This window comes from Strigops habroptila, chromosome 12 (genome assembly GCF_004027225.2).
Source record: "Strigops habroptila isolate Jane chromosome 12, bStrHab1.2.pri, whole genome shotgun sequence".
NCBI lineage: Eukaryota > Metazoa > Chordata > Aves > Psittaciformes > Psittacidae > Strigops > Strigops habroptila.
In genome coordinates, this window is record NC_044288.2 from 23,707,065 (window position 1) to 23,733,030 (window position 25,966).

General features: G+C 42.7%; 1 protein-coding gene across 3 annotated transcripts in view; it reads right to left on the reverse strand.

The window, feature by feature from the left end:
- KCNIP1 (potassium voltage-gated channel interacting protein 1) overlaps positions 1–25,966 on the reverse strand; it is a 411,307-nt gene that overhangs the window by 133,882 nt on the left and 251,459 nt on the right. Inside the window, exon 1 of one of the 3 annotated variants that reach the window (XM_030504596.1) lies at positions 21,256–21,290. The exons of the other annotated variants lie outside the window; for them this stretch is intronic. The gene's annotated coding sequence lies outside the window, so the exon portion shown is untranslated. Of the gene's footprint in view, positions 1–21,255; positions 21,291–25,966 lie in introns of those variants that run through there. 3 annotated transcript variants of the gene reach the window in all.

Consider the following 25,966-nt stretch of genomic DNA (forward strand, 5'->3'; position numbering starts at 1 on the left):
TAAACACAAGTAACTGCTATGTTTCTGTTTGCTGCGGCATGCCAGCAAAGGCAGTGCAAAACACTTGCAGTTCTCCCAGCCCCCAGGGTCTGCCAGCAGCTCACACTGTAACTTTTTAATTTGACTCTTCAGAAGCAACGTGAGACTTTCTCAGTTTAAATAAATGACAAAATATTAAATGAAGATAGCTCAACGAGAGAGTTATTTTTCAGGTGAATGATGAGGAGATATTCCGTCTTGTGTCACTGCAAAAAGGACACCTTGATCGAGGTTCAGTGATACCAGTGATCTCTGCAGTGATTCTGAGGCACACATTTAATCCCAAAGTAAGAGTTGGCATCTGTACTAAACTTCTAGTTACAGCTTGATCCATTTTTAAGGAGGCTGTTTAAATCTGACTTAGAAACAAAAGTCTGTGGCTCTGTGTGCACCTGCAGCAAGAGAATGCAAAATCAGCTGTGCACAGACCAGCAGCAAACCAGCACCAAGAGCTGCTCTGGAGGAAAAAGCTGAGATGCAACAGCAGCAGCATTACCAGTGCTCAGTAACACCCCCCATGAACCATTTCCAAGGGTGTGGGGATATCATGGACCCCGGTTACAGATGGACAGTGGGATGCACGGTGTGATGAAGAGACTTGGCTAAGGTCATGGAGTCTCTCGTGGCAGAACCAGGCAGAAAATGAGGTTCCCAAATCATTCTTCGGTATCCTCCCAACCACAGGAATCCATTCTGCTCTCATGGATTTAGCAAGGAGGACAGATGTATGGAAAACAGCTGAACACCTCACATTAAAACAAATTAATGTGTAAAGGTGACATGAATGCCTCTTTGTGTAAAACCCTGTCATTTCAGAGGGAGCACGGAAGTGGGGTTCAGAGTGACAGCCCCCGCAGGCTTGCACAGCTGTCAGGGGTATGTGCTATTTGCAGAAGCACTGCCTATAGATTCCCATTTCTTTCTGAAGCTTTAGTGGAGTTGGCTCCATCAGACTGACAGGGCTTTAGAGAATCCTCAGTTCCCTCAGCTGAATGACAATCAAGAGCGTTCCAGATACCAACACAGTGGATACTGAGACTGCTTTTTCTCTGCTATAAAAGAAATAAAGAGCGTTAATGGTATGAGAAAAACATCCATCTGGTGCAGAGCAGAGCAGGGGGGAAATAAAGCAAGTTTACAGAATATGGGTGAAATTTTAATGTGAAGAATTTTCCCTCTAAGCAATCATCCCAGCACAGGACAAGGCTTAATGACAGGATCTGCCAGCAGGGAAAACCTGGAAGATCCAGCATCTCCACAGGCAGTCACCTGCCTGTAATAAGCAAAACCGAGTCGAGTACTCAGTGCACAAAACTCTGTCCTGACCACAGACAAGGCTCGAATGTGTTACTGCTGTCGTTACATAAATACATGCAGAAAGCAGGAATATGGACTCCTTCACTGAAAGAACTGGATTAGGAAAACATGCAACTCCCTTGAGTTTCTTGGATACACCTTTTTTTTGCTTCTTTTAAGCAGTTATCACAACTATCCTTAATATACAACAGGAATTTCCTAGGAAGAGGGCCAGCAAACCAGGAGTCTGCTCAAACACAGAGAGGCAGTGCTGGATTGAACTAACCCTGCCTCAACAAGCAGTGTATGAGACCCAAGAAAGGAAACATTCTGTCTTTTGAACATTTTAGTCCCAATTTATGATTATCATACAGACAGTCACTTCAGATGACTTTCTTGAAGAAAAAAACCCCCTATCTTAGCTCAACATACAGACTTGAAAAAACAAATTAGTATGTATTTTAATCTGCAACTGAATTATGTGAAGCTCCCACCTTTCCTGGTCTCATTGTGGGAATTGCGCGGCCCAGTGGTTAAATCCCGTACTTGTCTTGCAGTGGAAGGTGCAACAGGCTTTGTGACCACTGAAGTAGTGCACCCACTGATAGCTGCAGAGACATTGCCACACTCTCATCTCAAGAACAACTTTCAGCCAGCCACTATGTCTGACCTGCAGCTTTTGCTATTAATTTTCACACTGCATCATAAGCCAGTTGCCTTCACTTTCTGAATTCTAATAACACCCTCAAGGCCTGTTCAAAAGGAAAAATGAGAACTGTGTTTCAAGATAAAGTATCTTGCAAACTCTCCCATCCTAAGTATCGATTTCCAGCAATGAATGTCCTACAATCTAAAGGAGCTGCTATCTACTGCACAATGACACGAGTTCATTCCTGTCATGGACCATGTCTACCTCTTTTTCCCAGCCATGGATCTGTCGCTGGGTACCAGCTCCGTGAAGCTGTTCTTCTGCCATTCTCATGTCTGCAGCCACTGGGGAGGTGGCAGCAAACAGCAGGCTCAGGCCACAATACCACAACTTCTCCCTCCCAGCCCCTAAGTGAAAGGTAACCACAGCTTCCCAATGCATGTGGTGGTAGAGCAGGAAGCAGCTCCTTCTCACCACCATTCCTGCTGGGCACATCTGGGAGTACAGGGGACAGGATATTCCCTTGGCTCTCCAGTTAGTTACTTTCCAAGGTCTCCTCCATTCCTGGGAGGGATGTCTGCACCAGTTATAGGCTCATATTCAAACTTACCTCATTCAAAGGGCTGATGAGAATCTAGGTCATGTCTACGATTTCACCATTAACAGTAGCAGAACTAGGGCCTGAAGCAAAGCTTCCAGATCTACTGAAAGTCCCTAGTGGTGCAATTTTATCAGAGAATACAAAATATCACTTCCTTTTTGAAGGAAGCAGATATACTTAATCACTGCTCTCTAAATTAGCAAGTTTAGTCAATGCCATGTCAGACAACACACATTAAGAGCTTAGGAGAGATTATTATGTATTTGTTTTCAAGTAGCATTCTGAAAGACATATCTCGTATCTGAAGGCAGGCTGTTATGTTAGCAGATATGTTTCTTTTATCATATGATTTAAGAAATGAAGTTACCAAGCTTGTCTTGTGTGTGGAGGCACTCAGCTCTCTTACAGCATTTTCTGTTGGACTTGCTCAGCAGGAAAACCATTTCAAAGTTACTCAGGGGTGAATTTTGACTTTCTCCCTTTCTCTTTCGAGGAATTAGAGTCGTAACATGAACAATGCAGAAGATATTAAAGCATGCCCCCTGCAGCTTAGCAGGTCACACAAGTTCACATCTCAGGCTCACATGCCACACTGTAATTGCACCACCATGGCCCTGGGCAGTTGCCAACTGCTCAAAGCAAGACTCAAGCTGAGCAGCTGGTCCTGCACCTCGACAGAAATGACAAGGTTGCATCCACAAGGCTGCCACAGGTGAGTTATAGAGATAGACTAAAAATAAATATTTATGACTTCACTCAGGAAAAGGTGTTAACTGTCCATTTATATTTAAAGGGCATCAATATCAAGGAGGGAGAGGAATTGTTATGGAGATTTACAAAGCATAACTGAAAATAATGGGATGAAGCAGTGCCAAAGGAAAGTGCAGGTCTGACTCTGGTTTTCACATGTAGTCAAACTCTCATTTAGACCCATAGAATTTTTCTGTCCCGTCCCAGTCTATGCTGGGCGTACTTTGAAATATGGAAGCGTGCAATGGACATGGCTCAACAGAAACCTAGGGCAATGAAAGACCTTGTCCACATGTGTCAACATACATTACCTACAGCATGGGGGAAATCTGAATGTGTTACCTGATCTTCAATACACATTAGTGGATGACATGGGGAACTAGTAACAGTGACACCTGGTCTATGAACATCAAATAAAAAGTGTGCCAACATGGTAAGCAACCATAATTTACACATATTTTACAGAGCAACTGTAGTTGGGTGGGCACCTGCAAGAAGACAGCAGAAAAGCAAAGGGATGTTGACCAAAAGGAGGTACCCGGTTTTCAGGCTCACTACATCCCACAAGGAGGAACTGTGTAATGGTATCCAGTTTCCTAGAATTCATTCTTAACAAAGAAATGGTAATTCTAAAACCCTCAAACCAACATGTATTTGATTCAAAATAGACAATAGAATCAGACAGGTTTATAAGGACAAAGGTGACAGGAGAGAAAAACCAACTCAATTTAATTTCTTCATCTCCAAAACCAAATTCAAGAGGCTTTAGAGATCTGTCCAGCTTTCAACCGTTGTGTAAGCCAACAACAATCAACTGAACACAGGAGAAGGAATCTCTGGGGCTCTCCTGCTTCACTTTTATACCACACAGTTTTTCCTGGTGATATATTTCCCCTGCTCCTTCAGGGATTGATTAATTCTTAACTCATTGAAAAGAAAATTCCACTTTCTTCTACCAAAGATTTAGTTTGCTTAGACTCTTTAGAGGTGCTGATAACTTCTTGGTAGACCAAGTGCCATTCCCTGGCCCTGACTAAATTATCAATGGGCTGTAAACTCTGAGTGAAAATATCCTTTCAAATGTGGTGAGGCAAAGTTTAGTACTTCCATACACTGTGTTTATATTTAAGAGAGAGACATACCAACAAATAAACTTTCCTGAAGCATGTAGCTAAATGCATGAGGCTCATTGACACTTCTCAACTCAGATCAAAACCAACACAACCCAATCATTTGGGAGCAGCCACCTCTGAGAGATACAGAGCCAGCCAGCCAGAGGATCTAGATCTATACAGAATTAGGAAATCATGTTTTGTCATGAGGATTGCATTAGAGCAGCAACTTACTCATTTGCTAAACTGTTTATAACTGTAACAAACAAGGAGAGATGAAATATCACAGACCTAAACAGAGAAAAATGATGAAGAGCGGCACACTGTGGTAATATAGGTAGATGGTTAGAGCAAGAAACAAGCTACTGATGAGATACTTGAACGTACAAAAGACAGTATGCTCTGGCCATAGAACGGAAGAGTTGCATCCTCCCTTACGGCTCTCCTGGTTAAGAAGAGAAACAATTTAAATGGATTGAATTATGGGGTTAAAGTAAGCTGAGAAAAGCAGGAAAAAGAAGCTGATGTTTTACATGCATGAGTCTATCTGGAATTGAAGAATTTACCTGTCATCTGAGACTTCTCAGGCAGGCTGCCTTACAGCCACAAGACACAACACTGTGCTTGGTGCAGAGTATTTGTCTTTTCACCATCAAGCTTTTTCCCAATAGCAAAATATTACATTTATTGAGAGCAAAGTGCTGGTGATCCAGACACTCATAACAGCTTGAGTGGCATGAGGGAATGAGTAGCTGCGCTCAGTGTTTTCTATTTTTACAGGAAATAACATTATGACTGAACTAGAAAGCAGATGGGCAGTAATCTGATCGTTTTCAAACATCACAGATACATATCTGTTGGTTGGATGGATGTTGCTATTGCTTTGGCATACAGGAGATAGTGGCACAGGAAACATTGTTTTATATATGCTATTTTCCACCTTTCTTAGTAGTGATTTTTTCAGACAACAAAGGTGAAGAGATGCTGTAAGAGAGCTGAAGTGCAGGAACCCACCTGAAGACAAAGCTGAGCTTGCAAGATCAGCGCATCTATCAGAATCAGAGATTACCTGATTTTGTATTACTGTGAGGAATTTATGTTCTCTATCACAAAGGAAAGTACTATCACAAAATGTGCAGCAGGGTTTGCATTCTGAATATGTCTTAACGTCATGAGAGAAAGTTGCACCAGGAAGACAAGGTACCAGATCCATTCTCCTCAGAAGACTAGAAGTGGTGCTGGGAACTAAATATGTGTTATCCTAGTATAGGAAGCCTTTTTGTCCTCAGAAACTTAGGTGTAACCCAAATCCCCTTGTGAGCAGGACTAAAGTTTTGTAGAATTTAAATTATGCTCAAGGCCAGAGATATTTGCAATTTGACATTGCCACAAACACCAGAAAAAGTGCTTCAGAACAAAACAGATTTGTCTCTGGGCTTGGCAAGAACTGAGTTGTGGCACTTAAAAAACATCTACTAAGGCATTATTTGAAAAGCCTGCTTACTCCTCAGTATCTAAATGACTACTGAGCATTCAACTCCCACCTCAGGAAAGAAAATGTTTGAAGAGCACATGGTGAAATAGCATTCCAATATAAAGCTTCAATTTTTACATAAATTACTTGACAGAAATCTTAAGAGATGCTCTGTCTTTCAGACACTTCTTATTGTCAGAACCATGTTGCAGGCTTCAGAAATTGGTGAGTTATCCAGGCACCCTGATAATATACCACTTCCCATCATCAATACAAGCACCACCAGTAGGAACAAGAAACTTGAGGAGAATTTGTCAGGTTTTTTTCCTGACACAGGGAGACGTTGTCCCAGGAAAAAGAATGCTGAGAAATAATGTAAAACAGTGCAAGACAAAACCAATCTCCAGAAAATAAAAAAAAAAAAAAAAAAGCACCGTTTTTCTCCTCTACAGCCTGTTTCACAATAAATTTAAGCCATTTAATGCTAAAGCACTAAGCATCTCTACTTCATAAGTCATTTGGTTCCAGATAGCACATTTATTTCAGTGGAGATAAGCTTCTCTCTCAGCTACTGAATTGCAGCAGAAAACCAAGAGCAGCCTGAGGTTTCTTCTGTTTTTTTACTGAAGTTGGTTACTCTACATTTCAACTTAAGGTTACAGGCTAAAACATTTCCACTGCTGCATTACTGCTCATGCAATGCCCATGAGATTAGTATTGGTATGATTTTTCACCTACACAGGCCTCAGGGAGTTGCCTGGCATTCCAAGGACCAGAATGACTGAGCCTGCTTAGAAGAGATTTAAAGCACTTTGTTGTTCAGCATCTTGCATCCTATTGGTGCCTTCCAGACAATGCCTGGCATGTGTATATATCTACAGTAGGAAAAGCATGAAATTCTGACTCTATGGCTAAAGCTGAGCAAACAGTTCCATCAATTAAACACAAAAGTCATATTTTATCTCATTCAAAATCAGAGAAGTCTTTATACATGACCATGAGCACATCAGTGCTCCTAGCCCATAGATACTTGGAGAATCACAGCAAAAGAAAAAGTGCAATAAACAGAACTACAGTTAAACTACCATTGCTGCTTCATGTGGGATACTAAGCACCATTCGGGTTCTGGAACTGCAAGGCTTAAAGTTATAGAAGTATACTTTTAATCTTCTAACCTTTATTTTCTTCCCCTCCCAACCACATTAGCAATTTATTTTACAAAAGTGCTTAGTAAGTTTAGTAAGTTCAGCTAATCATTACAAATACCTTTTAGGTCACATCACACTCAATGAGGCATCTTGCATCATGCTGTGCCTACTGGAGCAGGCGAAACTGAAACTGAAGGTCTCCCCTGCACCCTGCAGGGCTCCTCTGCCAGTCCCAAGACTCCAAACATACATTTAAGGATATGTTTAAAAGTGTATTTTTAAACGTGTTCCAGCTCTGCACACCATTTCCACGAGAGCAGCACAAAGACCCCTGACAAGCCGAATTCTCTTTATAAATAAGCATAGCCCAGCCTTTATAAATAGTGATTTGATATTAAACATAAGAAATAAACTCTACTCCTTTTTCAGACTAAAGTTGCAAATATTTCAAAACCAGGAATCTTCTCCACCCATGCTCTCTGCTGAATTTCCTTGTTACTTTTCCACTGGTGGTATCCCAATAACCTTCCTGATCAAAAGTCTAATCACAAGCCTCTCCTTCCTACCTTTTCCAAGAGCAATAGGTTCTGACTTGTTTCTCTTTTCTACTAAGACAATGACGAGGAGGATTTCAACATCAACTGAGAGGTATAAATCTCAAACTAAAGGCTGTCACAACAGATTTTGGAGTGCAATCCTCAGAGCACACCCACCAGCCAAGCTGGAGTAGGTGCTTCCCATAACAATTCTCTTTGCTATGAAGGATTCCCATATACATTCTTCCCAATGCTCCTTGTTTCTCAGCCTACAAACGTGTAAATCAACAGCGCAGCTTTCTATAGACACTACACAAACTGGTTATAACTGAAGATAACTGCCAGTCCACATCTTCTGGGGTTTAGGATTAATTTTGTTTTAAGGCAGAATATTTTCCTTTGGATATTGGCATTAGCCTGAGGACAGCAAAGGAATTCTGCTCCTTCTGTGAGGCTTACAGAGGAGGTTTGCTTTTAAAAATGAAATTCTAAAGCCTGATGGATTCTACCATAGTGCTGGGTTCTGAGATTGCTGTGGGAAACAATGGCTATCTATGGACAGCATTCATTTTTAACCTATCACCTAATCCTCTCAGCATCATTTCTGCAGCCAATGTAAGAACTATATGACCTGAATATTAACTTTGACTTCAGTGGATCTGCAGAAAGCTATTTTTGTGTATTTCTTTAACTTGGAGTTTCTTTCCAAAACCCTGTTTATACCTTAGGCTACACCAGATGTTTATTTTTAAGGCTTTATTTTTGATTTGTCAGTATTCATATTCACATCTACAAACTTTTTATCTGCTCACGTGTAAAAACCCTTGAAAGAGGCATTTAAAACAGGAATGCTGAAATACAAGCCTGCTTTTCATTGCAACAAGACAAGACAGATGGTGTTCCCACATCCAACCCCCCTTCCATTAGTGAGTCCAGAGTTCCTTAAAATATGAGATATACTGCACAGCCTTGTTACACTACAGGGTATTTATTCCATCGATAATGTGCAAATGTGCCAGGTTCAAAATGATGCTTATTACTTTTGGAGACAATGAATAAACTGTTAAAGGAGTGTGGACAGTGCTCCTTGTGTAGAATTCCCCAAGCCAAGGTTGATGAGAGCAGTGTGGAGGGGGAATACAGCTGGATACCAAAGGGAAGAGCTCAGTACATATGTATGAAAAGGCACAGAAGTACCACATGTCATGACGGGGTCAACAGTACTCGCATTAGAGGCTGATCAACTGCTGTAGAGGAAGAATATCTGGTCACCCAGGTTTTGGAAACCAAACTGATTTCAAAAGCCAAAAATGGGGAATTGGAATAAAAAGGCTTAGAAAGCATCAAATTTAGAAGTGTAACCCTTCTACTGTGAATTAGCTGTTCTGTACCAAGTGCAGGATGCAAGTTGAGGTATAAAACTGGTAGCCATGAGGTGTTCAAAAGTGGATGTGAATGCATACTGAGGATGTTTTCTCTGGTATGCTCAAGGAGACAGATGAGCATGACCAAAACCATTGTAAGCTTTCAGAAGAAAAAAACATACAGCAGCTACTACAAAACTATAGGTCATTCAGAGATAGAAATATTACAAATGTGAATCTAGTAACACTTTTTGCTACCACCTGCAATCTCAGCTTTACTCCAGAAGTGAGGCAAGTGAGGCACTCACTAGCATGGGAAAAATATCTCTTATTTCATCCTCAAAATGGTAGTGGTGATATAGTTGTAAAGAAGATATGTCTTCTTTTCTCAGTTGATAAAAACATCCCAACATCAGTCAACACAAGTGGAAAGGAAAGGAAAAGAGCCAAACGTAAGAAGTTTCTTAGCATTCATATAAAATATTGCTGGCTGATGTGAACAGCAATTGAAATGAGATAACTACATGCATAAAATCTAGAGTGGTGCAGAACTACTCAATGAATTTGAGGACAGTGAGTAGCTTTTACAGTGCCTAGCTGAAATATGAAAAGAATCTGTACTTGGAAAGCTTCACAAGACAGCCTTGTGTACCATTTTCTGTATATTGATCATCAATATCTGTCCTGTCATTAGCATTACAATAGCACTGATCTGAACAGGTACCACAAAAGGGGCATACAGAAATATTGTTAAAAGATTTTTCCTGCTGGTACTGGTACATGAATGGGGATCAGAGATTAGGACAACAGAATCCTTCATAATAAAGACTTCTAAAGAAGCCACAGTTTGATTTACACAGGCAACACTTGAAAAGAAAGCCAACGCCAGAATTTGACAAGAGGTGAATGCAATTGTTCCTGGAGATAAGGGGAGAAGAAAAGAGAGGAAGAAAAATCCAAAGGAAATAATTTTCAACTCTGACACAATAAACATGACATCATCTCAACAGATTCCACTCATTCCAATGCAAGGAAGCTTGCAAGGTCCAGAGGTTTCTTTTACCGCTAGCAGGAGTTGTCACAGAGCAGAGGTTAGGCAGAAAGCAAAGCATGCCAGTCCAGTTGCAGTATCTCACTGGCGTATAGAAAGATCCTATTGCCAGGTGATTAATAAATGACCCACAAAGTAAGCTTTCAGCATGTGACCTGGTAACTCGGCCCTATTCAAGAGAAGGCACTGAAATGTTTGTATCTGGAACCTATCATAACTAGAGAAGCCATTTAAACAATCAAAAAATAAGCTAAAAGGCTGTATTACCCTTTAGAATGTCAGTAACGTGAATATTTCATATTATCTCCATCCAATCTTGGTATAAGGAGAATCCAGAGAAACAGTAGCTTGCATAATAATTCTCTGTAACATATTTGTTCAGTGGCATTCACATCTGCCATGTACAGAAAGATGGCATTGCATCTGCATAGCCACGTCAGTCTGCAATTGTGGTATCCGTTACATTTTCATCTTAATTTCAAGTATTAGAGCTCAAAAATCAAGACAGCATTCTGACCTTGCTACCATGCTGGCACAGCTGGAAGAAGGCTTACTTTGCTCACATCCATTCCCAAACTGCATAGTTCAAACAGACCCATCCAGACTTACCTGCAAGAAAACAGAACATAAATTTGGGGTTACAGCTTCCAGCCTTACAAAAATCTACCACTAAGAAGTGAAAATAAACAGCAGATCCCTGAAAATTTTCACAGCACTGAAGAGTTAAAACAACTTTTTGGAGTATAATGAATTATTTATTTAGCTGTACTTTTTTCATAGCCCTTAAATGATTAATAATTTCATCCTGGTAATTTAATTACAAAAGGTTGCATTGCCAAAGGGCAAAACAAAATATCTGTTGACTTTCTTCTTATTACAAAGTACTGTTTTGTCTGTTCATATAGTCTTGCCTCCCTCCCTTCCCCTCCCCAGCTTTCCCTTCCCTTGCTGCTTCCCAATGCAACAGAGCATTCCAGCATTGCTGAAAACAACATGACTGAGTGCAAGGATGAGCAGATTAGGAAGATGGGTTTTGTACACTTGTAATCCAGCTTTTAAATAGAAGAAAAGTAATAAGCCACCAGTCACGTGGTGAACTTCTGTTTCTTCAGTGGAAGCAAGTGCTTGGACCCCAAACCATAGAGTGGAATCAGCTAAGCTTTTATAGCAACGTGCTTACATCAGTCTCCCAGCACTTTTCTTTGCAGAAGGAGATTTGGGTGGGAGTGTTTGTCAGAAGCATTTTTTCAACTTGACAAAGCCCAGTAAATTCATTAATGGTGGTTTAAGAAATATCATGAGAAAAGGCCTCTCCCGCCATTGGTGGCCGGCTGCTATCTCCAATTCCAAGCGCTCCATGTTGTATGTCCCACCCCAGGTTTCACAGATGTCTAACACCACTGGCTGACAAGTGCATCGGCACAATGTAGACCCCACAGCACAGTATGCTCTTCCATAAATCCCAAGGATGATAAGGACACAGAGGGTTACCGCACACCCTTTCTTACCACAGCCCCAGGTGCTGCAATAAACATTCTCCAGGAGATGCCACACAGGAGCTGCTGTGTAGCTCCCACCTGCAGCACTGGGGTTGCATCTGCCACTGCATGTCTCTGAAGAGCTCTGTAGCTTCTCATGGTAAAACCTCATTGTTTTTTTGCTTTTTGTCCCCAGTATCAGTGCATTTTGACAGCTCTGTAGGAAACATCAGTCTGTTTTTCAGAGACTGGAAGGTGGAGACTTACCTACTGTGTTTCTACCACAAGATCTGACTATCAGAGAGTGTTTGCCTCCCCATGGCAGATGGACATGCCTGGTCTCGTTCCTCCCCTTCTCATCCCCAGGAGGCAAACCCCGAGCACCTCCACAGTTTCTCAGCTCTAAATTGGTGGGGGAACACAGGTGGCTGACATGGGGGTCTGTGTCAGTGGGGGTAGTGGGGTCTGCCAGGAGCCACCCCCCAGAGGACAGCAATCCTGTCAGTGAAATGAGAAGGGACAGGTAGTCCAAGAAATGTTCCTCGGCTGAAAACAGAACTTTTACATAGAAAAGATCCTGAAACAAAATGACTTCCAGGCTCAGCACTCTGCCCCTGAGATTTTATTACAGCCCCATGCACTCAGTACTTAGAATGTCAGAATGCAACAGTGATGTTGCTTGCCAGGTATATGTTGCATGGTGCACTGGGACCCGACCCGACTTAGTGACTGGGAAGGTAAATCCAATAGAAATCTAGAGAGGATCTTATCCCCACCTGGTGGCATTGATATAATTGTTAAGAAACAAAAGTAAAGAGCCGGCAGTCAGCCTTAGCTTGGAAATACCATTTGCTCCAAATTGCATTTCAGTTCAACTATAATGGGAAGACAGTATTTGGTATCTGTCACTGACAGTTAATGGCAAATACAGTCAAAACATCCTCAGATTCCTGGCGTCCAAACTTCATGAAGGACTTGGCAGTCTTCTAACCAGAGACCTGCCGATGCAGCTTTTGCTGTTCAGTCTCTGCCCTCCCCGTCCCGCTGAAGTTTACAGCCGCTTCCCGGTACCTCGTGGGGATGGTTTAACGCTGGGCAATGGAAGGCAACTGCTGCCATCTGCTGCCACTGCTCCATGCAGGCACAGCCCTCGCTCCGACTGTCAGCCCAGAAATACAGGGGATGAATATTGCAGGAGGAAATGGGAAAAGGGGGATAGCTATACACATTCAAGTTTATCTCTAGGAGGAATTCTCCTCCTTTCCTGGTAAATAAATGACTCCAATTTGTGCTTTACTGGCTTTGCACATTAACACTCAGAATTTCAAAGGGATTGCTTGGGCAATCCTGCAACAACCTTATGTCAATATACAAATAAACTGATGTTTGCATGTGCAATCCTTGAAAAATCTTGTCTTTCCTACAGAAATCAGCATTTGTGACCCAATACTCACTACACACGCCACAGTGAATACACCTCAGTGGATGACAGCAAAGAGAGAAAAAAGGGGAGGTGGGTTTTAGGTGGGTTTTGTGGAAGCAGAGGCAGCCTGCTCGCCCAGCCCAGGGTGGCATTAGCCACTAGTGCCCCTGAGCAGGGCTAGGCAGCAGCAGGCGCAGAACAGCCAGAGCTCAGAGAGAGCAATGTGGAAGCCAGAGCCAAGGAAGCAGCAGGTAGGAGACCCAGGGCCTCTCTTCTGTTGTTGTATTGTTTCATTTTGTTTATTTCCCCAATCTCCAGCCAATGCAACGCCAGATAATGGCAGGAAACAACTAAAAGGCAGTGAGCTCAGCCCCAGCATTGCTCTGGGTGCCACCAAGCTGGAGCAGCCAAGGCTCGCTGGCCTGCAGCACAGGGAGACACCAGCTGCAGCCAAGAGCATCCTTTAATGCTTATTTCATAACACAACGTTATAACTTATAGTTATAAGCACTTATAACTAAAAGTCAAAGCACTTATAACTTTCATTCAAATGAAGTCAATGCATGTTAAAACATGCAAATATAGTCGTAAGCATTCCAACTTATTTGCATTATTTGAATTAACTGAATTTCTGCCCTTAAAAGTAACTACTGGCAAAAGGCGCTGAGAGGTGATAAGAATGTCCCAGTGCCTGTCCCAGCCACAGGTCACTCCCTGGAGAATGTTGTCCCTGGTGACAGCAGGATGTAAGTCACAGCCTCTTCTAGTGAGTGTGGAAGGGTAATGGTCACAGAGAAGAAAGGACTAGGGTAAAAGGTAAGAGGGGTATAATGGAGGGTACTGGTTTGACGTGGTTGTGTCAGCTGTGATCAGCTGCAAGGAGATGAAAGGATAGCTCTTAAAATGAGCTTGCAGGAAGAACATAAAGATACAAAGTCCAGACTGAAAAGAGACAGCTACACCAAGAAGCCATTTGTGCCAGCTGCTGGCAGCATCCACAAGGTCCTTTCATGGCTTTTTCTCCTTGTCCTCTTTTATCTAGCGCAGCACTGGCATGACATCCAAGTCAGGAATACTAAAAATATTTGTTGGTCCCTTACTAAGGAGTATCCTAAAGAGCATTTTTTTCTCCTTCTGGGAGGACACAAGGTTATGTAAGATAAGGACAAGGCAAAGTGCTTAAGCAGAACAGTTACCTGCAGACCTTTCAACCTGAAATCAAAGAATGGTGGTGCACTGCCTTCTGGCTGAAACCATCTGCAGCAGATATCTTGGTCTTACCTTCTTACATAGCACAAAGCATGTACTTTGAGTCTGTGAGGCCCCTCTGATAACTGCCAAAAATTGTGGGTCCTGCATTGCTTAATATCTACCCTCTGGAAAAGGGCACCCTTCATGTGGGATTGAGTGCGCCCTCAGCGAGTTTGCCGACGACACCAAGCTGTGTGGTTCGGTTGATATGCTGGAGGGAAGGGATGCCATCCAGAGGGACCTTGACACGCTTGTGAGGTGGGCCGATGCCAACCTTATGAAGTTTAACCAAGCCAAGTGTAAGGTCCTACACCTGGGTCGGGGCAATCCCAGGCACTGCTACAGGTTGGGTGGAGAAGAGATTCAGAGCAGCCCTGCAGAGGAGGACTTGGGGGTGTTGGCTGATGAGAAGCTTAATATGAGCCAGCTTCAGTGTGCACCTGCAGCCCAGAAAGCCAACCGTATCCTGGGCTGCATCAAAAGAAGTGTGACCAGCAGGTCGAAGGAGGTGATCCTGCCCCTCTACTCTGCTCTCATGAGACCTCACTTGGAGTACTGTGTACAGTTCTGGTGTCCTTAACATAAAAAGGACATGGAGCTGTTGGAGCGAGTCCAGAGGAGGCCACGAGGATGATAAGAGGGCTGGAGCACCTCCCATATGAAGACAGGCTGAGAGAGTTGGGGCTGTTCAGCCTGGAGAAGAGAAGCTGCGTGGAGACCTCAGAGCAGCCTTCCAGTATCTGAAGGGGTCTATAAGGATGCTGGGGAGGGACTCTTCATTAGTGACTGTAGTGGTAGGACAAGGGGTAATGGGTTCAAACTTACACAGGGGAAGTTTAGATAATAAGGAAGAAGTTCTTTACAGTGAGGGCGGTGAAGCACTGGAATGGGTTGCCCAGGGAGGTTGTGAATGCTCCATCCCTGGCGGTGTTCAAGGCCAGGTTGGACAGAGCCTTGGACCACATGGTTTAGTGTGAGGTGTCCCTGTCCATGGCAGGGGGTTGGTACTACATGATCTTAAGGTCCTTTCCAACCCAAACCATTCTATGATTCTGTACTCAACCTTTCTTTCAGTTTTATACCCAGATTAGGAAATTAACTCAAATCCAAAGCACTTGGTCAGATCCATACTTCTCTCCTGAGCAGCAGAGGCCTACCTAAGTGACCAGTGCCCATGTCACGGGCTCATTGTGACAGTAGCACTTGGCGTTTCCCACTTAATGCAGGTGTCATGGGGAAAGCAAAAAAGCAAAACCTCCTTGTTATTAGTCAGTCTGCTTTAGAGACTGCTGAGACATCTTCCTCCAGGTGCAGAGAAAGCTATTAGAGAGGGGCTCAGTTTTTTCACCACATAATCCACTTCATAGGTGCTTTCGTAACAGCACCTATTTATGACTAAATTGACAAGCCCATGATGGAAATCATAACCCTGAAGCTAAAGGAGCTTTACATTCTCAGGGTTGTTTTATGAGGAAAACCCTATAGTAACACAGACACCTTCCAGAGTAAATTACCAACCATTTGCCAGTGGCATGGACAGACACTCCAGAGCACAGAAACAAATAATAGTTCATCTGCAGCAAACACATTAAATACTTGACCAGTGTTTCGTATTTCCACTTCCAATTTCTTTGTATTTCACAACAAAACTTGTTATCCTGTGACCATTTCCTTTCACTTCCACACCTCCTAAGGATATAGAACTGTCGCCTTACATGCAATACATGTCTTAATGTGATACTTTAGTACCCCATATATGTATATGCGAACTGTGCTTGTCACAAAGATCAAAGGCCTTGCACCAGCTCTCTGGCACATGGAAAAGGAAGCAGATCCCAGCTGAACAGTTCATCTCAGGAAGCCTCTGGGAAGCAGGAATGGAGAAAAAAGCATCCTGGAGTCTGGGAACTACCCAGTTTAAAGGGCATAGGCAGTGTGATGAACACACAGTTCATCTTAGCATTACTGATAGCCCACTGCTCCAAACCCAAATTGGCATAGTGCAAATACTACAAGATAGGTTATATTCCACACGGTTAACCCCATTTAGAAAAGCATTCAGGCATATGGGTATTCCCAACTCTGTTCAGAGTGCTCAAGGATATACTCAGCTTCCTGGCTGATGAGATCTAAGCACATGCCTAATTACTGATTGAAAAAGGTCTGGAAATGCTGCAATGATGGATAACACAGAAAGCCTGAAGTGAAGGCAAGATCTTGCTTAAAAGTGAGTAGCTAAGTTGAAAGAGCTACACCCCTTGTAACTGCTAGGTCAGAATATTTTGCAGACTACCCATCCATAAATGGAACACATTTCAAGCAAACCCTAGCTCCTAGCTTTATGGTATTAAAGGCTATTCTTAATATTGCTTTTATTTAACTAATCCAAGACACAAATCAAGTCTTTTCATTACCAGCCAATAATTTACAACCAGTGAAGACATAAGTGATTGGAGACTGCAGTCCCTGGAAACATTATCTTTTCACCCTTTCCTTACTCCAGGGAAACTCCTCCTTGGACTGTCGCAGTTGGTAGGGGTGAAGGAGGACAGGCTGTACCAAAGGAAATTTCCTACCAGCCTAGAGAAATCCTAATAATTGAACTGTGCCTGCAACACCATGTTTGCATCAACAGCAAATATCCCACTGTGAAACACTTGATAAAAGCATGAAGATGTGTCTGAGGAGCTCCAGAGATGGACTCCCTTCAGGTCTTTGGCTGTACCAAAGAATAGATGGGGCAAGGCCAAAACTATGACACTAGCTTTTCTGTTACTCTAGTCCTTCTCTCACAATGACCCAAACAATGACTTTGTTACAGACATGAGAAAAAAACCCTCACAACTTTTCCCCCTCACCCAGATACCAAGTGCAGCCCACGGTACAGTGATGTCTGTGCTTTTGAGAGACTGGGAAATCCTCCTTTGAGTACACTTCTCCCTCGGTTTTCTGTGACAGTTAAAAAAGGCTTAATAAGCAGCCTGAGATTTCCTATCCCCAGTTTTCCATTTCCCATGCTGTCAAAGGCAGCTGGCAGAGCAGCTGATAATCTAAACAGACTGACAGAAACATTTTTGTAGAGACTTACACGAACTAACTTATCTCCAGCAAATTCATTTCCACTTCGAGTTTTCTACAGTCTCAAAGGCCATCCCCATTTCTCACTCCTGGGGCAGCACAGACGACGTAAAGTGTTCTGTCGTGATAGCATCAAAGTGAGAGAAAGTATTAAACCTCCTCTCAGGTATGCAGGTGTTTCAAGCTCAGGAGTTTGCAGTAAATGTGAAGTTTCTGAGGTTTTCATTTCCTTTGTTCTATTTTATTTTGAGTTACTGTGCAGTAGCTAAATCATTCCCTGGTTTCAAGTGCTTTGTACAGCCTCATTTCAGGAAGATTACGGCACGCTATAGATACAACTCAAGAGACCGAAGACTGAGGCCATCCCTCTGCTCCTCACTCACAACCAGTGCAAGGCACTTAGTGTCCCCCTTGCCTGGGCTCCTGCAGCATCCTCATCCACAGTGCTGTGCTGATGGCACATGGACACTGCCCAGCAAAACCACTGCTTTGCCCCAGATAGAGAATAATTGTACCAACAGATGGAAATTTAGCACAGCCTTCTTGATCTAAAAGGCAATTGCTGTCCTTGGATGGCTAGATGCAATTAGTAAACACAACTGCATGTGAAGAAATGTGGCAAACAACTTTCTGTTTCACAAAATGAAGTCATAGCTCTCAAGGACTAACCCTAGCAATTGCTTCAGGAGGGAAATGAGAAAAGAGCTAGTGTTGGGGAGGTACACGCAGCAGAGACAGCTAACTGAGTTAGCAAAACAGCTGTCCTGAGCAATTCCATTTACACTTCTGTGTACAAATTCTCTTCCTCTCTGCAGAAACATTGGGAAATACAGCTCACCAGAATGAAGCATGGTTTCCAAAGTGACAAAGCACACATAGAAGGGGAGTAATTTGGCTCTCCCACCAGCATATTGCATCAGTCCACCCACAGAGCTGATGCTGGAAGTGAAGGGACTCATTACTCCCATCAAACATGACATTCAAGCTGTTCTCTGCCCTGCAGGGATGAAGGTCAGCATTCTTTTTCCTTGTTAAAACCCCCTTAAAATTACCAACACTTCAAAAGTCACAGGGCAAAAAAAAAAAAAAAAGAGACCAATAAAAATACATTTATATTTAGTAGGTTGAAGCCAATCTGATCTGACTGGTACCAAAAACGATAGCTAATTCCAACTTAAAAACAAACATAAAATATTCCAGTGTTTTGGCTTCCATTTTGAAATGATGTTGGAGGAAAAATTTGGCTGCATTTAACTTTTTAATTGAACTGTTATCCCCAAAGTAGGGACACTCCTACCCTCTCCTTTCAGTGAAGTTTTGGTCAAAACAAGCTCCTATTTATTGATGGCTTGCTTTTGCTAGTAGAATTTGAATCTCCCACTAAATATTTCCTGTCATAATATCAGCTCCACAAAGCTGGTATTTTAACAGCCATGCACTCTTAGTATTTGTCCAGTATTTTGTTATGCCTTGCCATACTTCAGAGAAAAGATCAAGCTCCAAGCTTACATCTGTAGCCCTGATTCTTCTGGCATCTGCACACTACAATTTGAGTTTATTCTTCATAAGGCAGGTAATTGCATCCGTTGCTGCTGCTTTTTGGATGTTTTTTGATCCTCAGTGCAGCTCACCAAATACACAGGACACAAGTTACTCTTATCATGTAAGCCTGCTGATTTCATATGAAGTTGAAAATCATCCACTAAGCCAGAGGATGGATGTTTTCCATGATGAAACAAAATCCCAATGCAGTGAAATGAGACCCCTTTCACTACGGCCCAACCTTCAAGAGTAATTCATGCAAACCAGAGCACACTTTAACCACCTTTTCCTCCTGAAAGCCCCTCCTGAGAGGAACAGTCTAGTGTCCAGAGGAATTGGATGCCCACCTGCTGCATGACCTAAGAGAGCTGTGCAGAAGCTGTAGACAGCCCACTAGTCCTCTCCTTGCCCATGTCTGTAAGACCCTCAATAAAGAGGGAAAACTGGACCTGCCTATCACTGAAATAGGTCTTTATGGCTCCTAATAGAGCTGATGGGACACTGCCGCCCTAGTTCTTCAGGTCAGCATGTCCAGCTATATCACAAGGTCTTCTTACAATACGACAGATATCCAGATCCTGATAGCTTTTCTGTGGTGCTGATTTCCATAAACCAGAGCTACAAAGTACCTCAGGCTCTCCTTGGATTTTGCCTCCAGATATATCCATTTTTCTCTCTTCAGAGAAGACTATTACAGTGATCAGCAGCTTTCACTCCAAATCCTGCCTTTTGCAGCGGTCCCCGCAGATTCTCTCTGTTGTAATGATGACATTAGAAGTATCCCAATGACTCCCTGCTTTCCAGCAGTGTTAGAAGTGCTCATACTCTATCAGAGACCAAAACCAGCCCATGCTGCAAGAAAGATCACTGCATGTGATTAAGAAGAGTGAATGAGCACTCTTTAGCCATGAGGTCTCCTAGCTCATGCAGGAGCAAGAAGTAAAGCGCTCTTGTCTGAGCTGCATTTACCCCAAGGACTGGCTGGGCTATACACACACACCAGCATTTGCAGCTCTGCAGAGCTGTTGCCTTTGGAGAAAAGCAGCACCCTGCTCAGATAATTCCTTTCCTTTCAGAGAAAAAAAGCTCAGGAGTGGACTAAAAGCATATTGTTCTCTATGCACAGGATGCATTATTTTAGTCTGCTGAACTGAATCATAGGCTGCTAAGTGGTCTTGATGTCCATATCTGTGTGTATAGCTCCATGCATGAATTACAGAGTTTTCCACTGGTGAAGATGTGCAGAGGGGGACTGGAATGGGGGATTAGTCACAGTGGGAAAATAGCACCGTGAGACATGATCATCTCTCACACATTGTGAGGAACATGCTTTGAACTACGGGTCCTTGCTTTTCCGTGGGAGCATTTCTACTTTTCTGCCTCCAAAGCAAGCTGTCTTGTGCTATGCAGAGCCTTTGGTACAAGTCCAACCAAATCTTAAATGCAAATACCTGAGATAGGATTTATATAAAACAGAAGCATAGGCATTTGCAAATTGAATACCTCTGAAACAAGAAGAGCTAAATATAGAGATCTGGATACAGCTTTTACACTTAAAATCCTATTTCAGGTGCAAAGCATAGGATGATATCCCTCCATAGGCGTAAGACAGTCTATGCAAACCTGGTGATTCAGTAGTGCTCATTAAGAAGAACTGTCACTTCATATTAAGGATGAGGTAGTCAAAACAGCTGTTATTTTAAGTGCAGTCCTTCTAAATTATTCTGCAAGGTCTGTGGGAGTAAAGCTAAGCCTATGCGGATTCCAGATCAATGGAACCAGAACCCATGAGAACAGAATTAAAAAATGAGACAACCCATTTTTGTGGGGTTAGAGATACACTTGGCTAAAGCAAATTAAGGAGAATCATTCCCAGTGGCAGCCTAAGATGAAGCTAAATGCTGGTGATCCCCACTTTTGGCAGACTAGTGCACAGAAGCATATGTAGAAATCCTCTCAAATCCCAGACTGCCAGCCACACATCCCTGCCAAAGACCACCCTGGCTGCAGAAGTGTCCTCTGACTTCCCAGAAGTCAGGGAGCATCCCCACACCGGCACCAGGAGGTACCTCTTCCTCTCAGACTCTCACACTATGAGCTCCTGAAGCAGCCTATGTGGTCAAGTGGGCACCTATCCTGCTGCCTTCTGGATATTTGGAAGCAATGTGTCACTGTTGCAGCCTCTGCATGTCCAGTCACACATGTTGGTTATAGCATTGCTACAGTCATTGCAACAGAGCTTTACTGTCACTTCAAAATTACCCTTTACTCAAGTCAGCTACCTTAAAGATATAAAATATATTTAGACTACATATAATAAGTACAGTTAGAAAAAAAAAATCTCACAAAGACATAGGTGCTGAAAAGGAAAGAGAAATAACACTTGAGCTACTTCCCACAGCCTCATACTCAGAAACCTGCCTTTCATTCTCATTCATCAGCCTCAGAACCGCAGGCACTCACCTCACCCCTGGGCTCAGGGCTCATCCTGCATGTCTTCCGCAGCAGCCCAGATTCCATGCTCCATCCCTTTTCAGAGTTTGCCTGAGTTGTTATCCAAACATTCCAAGGGTTCCTCAGCCTTCACTACGTCAGGAAGCAGTTTCAACACTCCTCCCTCCACAAGAACTGTCCTCCCTTCTTCAGAAATAAGAATATGCCTTAGGCAGACAGTCACCAAGTGCATTTCTACTAGCTAGTACATTTCTACTACATCAAGGAATTGAATTTCTTACTCATTCCATGAGGCAACGGGTAAGTCTCTGCAGAAAGCCTTTTCATACATTAAATTTATACCTTGCATCAACAGCTAAATTGAAACCATAGTTGGCATTTAATATATGCAGCTCATCACTAGCTCTTGATTGAGATGAGACAATGGCAATCAACAGCTCTGGGAGGGAATGGATTTGAGATGCTCTGCATCAGGTCCTTCACTACCATTTATGTATGAATGCAAATACACAGCCTCATCAGCAAACATTTCCCCAGTTCAGGCTATTCTGATGGTCTACTTTAGGTAGTATTCTCTGACCTGCTTTAATCAGGCAGAGCTGATGCTCATTTGTGAATATGTTTCAAGCAGACATTGATCCGCTGGGATGGATAAAACCTTGCTTCTACAGTTGATGCAGAAAGGAAGCACCTATCAGCATACGATTTATGAAAGGAAGGTCCTGCTTGACTAACCTGATCTTCTATGACAAGTTGACCCACTTGGTGGATGAAGAAAAGGCTGTGGACATTGTCTACCTAGACTTTAGTAAAGCCTTTGACACCGTTTGCCACAGCATTCTCCTAGAGAAACTGACTGCTCATGGCGTGGATGGGTGTACTCTTTGCTGGGTAAAATCTGGCTGCATGGTTGGCCTTAAAAAGCAGTAGATGTGGCACTGAGGGACATGGTTTACTGGTGACCTTGGCAGTGCTGGGTTAACAGTTGGACTCAGTGGTCTTAAAGGTCTTTTCCAACCTAACTGATTCTGTGATTCTATTCAGACACATGCAATGAATCCTACATGGTGTTTTCCAAAGCACTGCATGTACGTACAGATGAGCCTGTGATCCTCTCTAGTGAGCTGCCTCATGGAGACCCAGGCTTGAATGGGAAATGTAGCCAAATTAATTCTGTACTGCTGTGGATGGTTCTACAATCTACACACATTATTAAGCTAAATTAATTTCTGCTGTACCTGGTCTGCGCTGAGGAATGTTGCTTACTGGGCTGGGAATAGCTTGTTTGTTGGATCTATAAAATATTGTTACTTAAACAGTCCAGTGAGCTCCTCTGATGCAAGATCTCTTTCCCCTGAAGGGTTTTCTCTCTAACTGGAATTACTGATCCCTTTGGCTTTAGACAGGAAATCACCACTGCATTAGCAAAATGAGCTTCAGTCCCTGTAGTCTGCTCCCTGGCATGTCATCTATTTGAATCTTTTGAGCTGGGGATGTTCGTCTCATAGAAAGCACAGCAATGTGCAATGTATTTTACATTTGACTTTTTGATCTGAAGTCTCAAAGCGTATGCATGTGTATTACTTTTCAAGCATGTCTCAAACAATTGCTGCTAAATTCTGCTACAAAGCAGTGCTACTTTATTAAGATAGAGGAAAACACAATCAGTGCACAATGGAGATCTCCAGGTCTGACATGCTGGGTTCATTTTCTTAAACTTGATGTGATAGAGAGGATTACAGCAGTTCATGGGCTAATGTTAGACCTCCATTAATGTCTGCTCCTTTATGGAGATATCTGCCTTCAGCAGCAGCTCAACCAAAAGATTATAAGAGCCTGGTAAAACCTGGAATTTCCCACACACTCCACTGCAACTTTATATTTCTGTATTTGACACGTAAATACAAAATAATCACTCTTGAAATTGGATCATGGTGCTTCTACATTCACATATTAATCTAAGCCTGACTTCACTGCTTGGCAATACAACCACAACAGCCTGCTCTGAAGGGAGGGGGGATGCAGTGCCAACATTACCCCTTTAGCAAATCTGTCCTGCTTGGATTTGACTCTAATGCTGCATGCAAACCAGAACAAAGCAAAAGAATTGTGCCAATCTAGCTGCAGCATTAAACCAGCTCTTGGGGTTCTCTGAGAAGTGTCTCAAATCTAAACCAAGAAGCTACCCAGTGAAGCTACCCAAGAAGCTACCCAGATCTTTTTGTAGGAAATAACATTTCACTTTTTTTTAGCATGTCTTGGCAAAAGGTGGTATTATCCATCCAGAGTGAATTTAACAGGCAGCTGAAGCGTGAGGGAGAATCAGATTGTCTTTATTACTGCCAGTCAAAGCTACATTGAGAAAAAGACTCCCAGACACCCAGCTACCCAGGTGAAAGCAAGGGTCCTCATTTGAGAGAGATTACCAGGATAATACCAGGGGTGCAGGATCATGTTCTTGGCTAGGAGGGGATGAACCTCATAGGTGTCCAGTTATAAAACTGCACACACACACCCCCCTTAGGAAATCATTGTCTTACTGGTTTGACTTGCTAGAATGCCTGTATACCTCTGAAAATGGAAACTGCTGGTGCTTGTGGCACAAGTTTGCTATGGGAGCTACCTGCTAGATTTTGGGTAGAGCCTAGGAACTCGAAACAGTTCCATCGCAGTTTATCAGTACACCAGTACTGAAAGGGCAAAGGAGGGAAACGCTTCTTGCATGTGGAAAGCAGAAAGCTTTCCAGCAGAGTCCTCTGTCTGTTTTTAAGTCTACGTGTATTTTCACCAATGTTACAGAAGAGTCTTGCTCTAACTCACAGTACACAACTCTGTGAATCCATGACATTTGCACTGAAAACATCCCACTTGAAAAATAAGCTCTCTTGAGCTGCAACCTCATTTATGGAGAACAAGAACCCATCAAAAATGGCTTAGCTTTCAGAAGAACTTGCATGACCTCCATAATGATTTCAACTTTATAGAGGAATTTAAGAAAATGTTATTTGCAAGACATGACTGCCTCGGCAAGACACAGCGGCATCAATACCAAACTACAGCAATGGGCTCAGAGGTTCATAATGAACCCAGGCTCAGCATAGCTGGCTGAAGCTCTCCCTTCTAGTATTGATGACCAGTATTGGCTGAGTCAGTGTAGTTCAAAGACTAGCAATAACTATGATTTTTTTAAAGATCTGTCCTAGCAAGATTAGGTACCAATTTACTGATGTTCTCAGAATCAGCAAGCTGACTGCAAATTTCCAGTTTCTGTATTGCATGTGGGAAGTAGTGTGAACTTGAGTGTACACTGGTCAAACTGAATTCCTGACAGAAGGGTACTGAGCTGGTTACAGTACAAGCCTCTAGATCTTCAAATGCTGTTATGGGAAGATTCTTTGTTATTTATTTTAGAACAGAAGCTTTTCTTATGTTGGTAGAATGAAACAACTTGAACGTTAGCAGCAGGTGCCCCTGTATTTAAAATACCATTGTGATGCCTCTACCATGATGCTGCACAGATGTCTTGAAGCGATGTAAAGCCAGCAGTGAAATACCCTTAAAAATGATTTAATTTTCTTTTACAAAAAGAAAGAATTTTTATGGGACATTTCCAAGACAGCAATAATTTCATGGAAGGAAGTAAAATCTTGGTTCGATCTAAATTTCACAAAACCTGTTTCCGCTAGACAGCTGCTTTGATCAAATCTGCTATAGTCTTTATTTTAAATTACTATCCTCAGTTCATTTTAGCATCTCAGTAAACAAATGCAAATTCAAATCAGCAATTAAAAAAATGAGGTGTTGTCATAGTATGCCACTTCCATTAATGGACAGCAAAGTGCTGTTAAAATCCAGGTTAAACTTTAACTTTCCTCCAAGATCAAAAGATCTTGTGTAGCTTCAGACATGCATAACACTAGATAGCATCTTTTTCAATGCATGCATTATTTTAAATCTACTTATTAGTGAACAGTTCATTTTCATAAGCACTTAGTTTATAACCCTCATCATCAGGCTTAACACGCCAAAGTCAATACCCCATTAAACCCCCACTTCACATGCCTCAGGTTTACACAGTAAGCCTCTGTAGCCACAACTTGTTTTCATCTCTTAATCAGTTCATAAAAATTCAAGAGTAATTTCCACTTGTGCTTTACTATGGAGTTATAAACATTTATGGAGATGTTAAGAACTGGCCAGATGTTAAAAACTGGCCATAAGAACTGGTTAAGAACATTAACACACAAGTTTTTCCCTCTTTTGCCGTTTCCCCACTAGTGAGGCATCTTTGACACTTCCCCAGCAGAGCCCAGGCAGGAGGTGCAGAGATAGCAAATGGTTTGTTTGGAGCAGGATGAAAAACAAGTTCAAAACCAAACTACATTTCTGGCAAAGTAGAAAATCTGCTTTCTTTCACTGAAAAGGGCATGAGGCTCTTGGGGAGGGAGGGAGGAATGTGCTTGTCCTAACCAGGGCAGCCCCTTCCCAGACTCATGCTGTGGGCAGGGATGGCGGGAAGGAGGAATGGTGATGCCCCCGGACTGCTCCCCGAGCTCCTGTGGTCCCCATCAGCCTGCATTCCCCAGCCCATGACTAGAGGGGCTGCAGCTCAGGCAAAAAGCCATCAAAAGCCCCATGTTTTGGAGGGAAATGCCATGCGGTGGCCATGTACGGTCGCACGGGAGAGCAGCAAGGCCCTGCATCAACCCACCCCACTGCC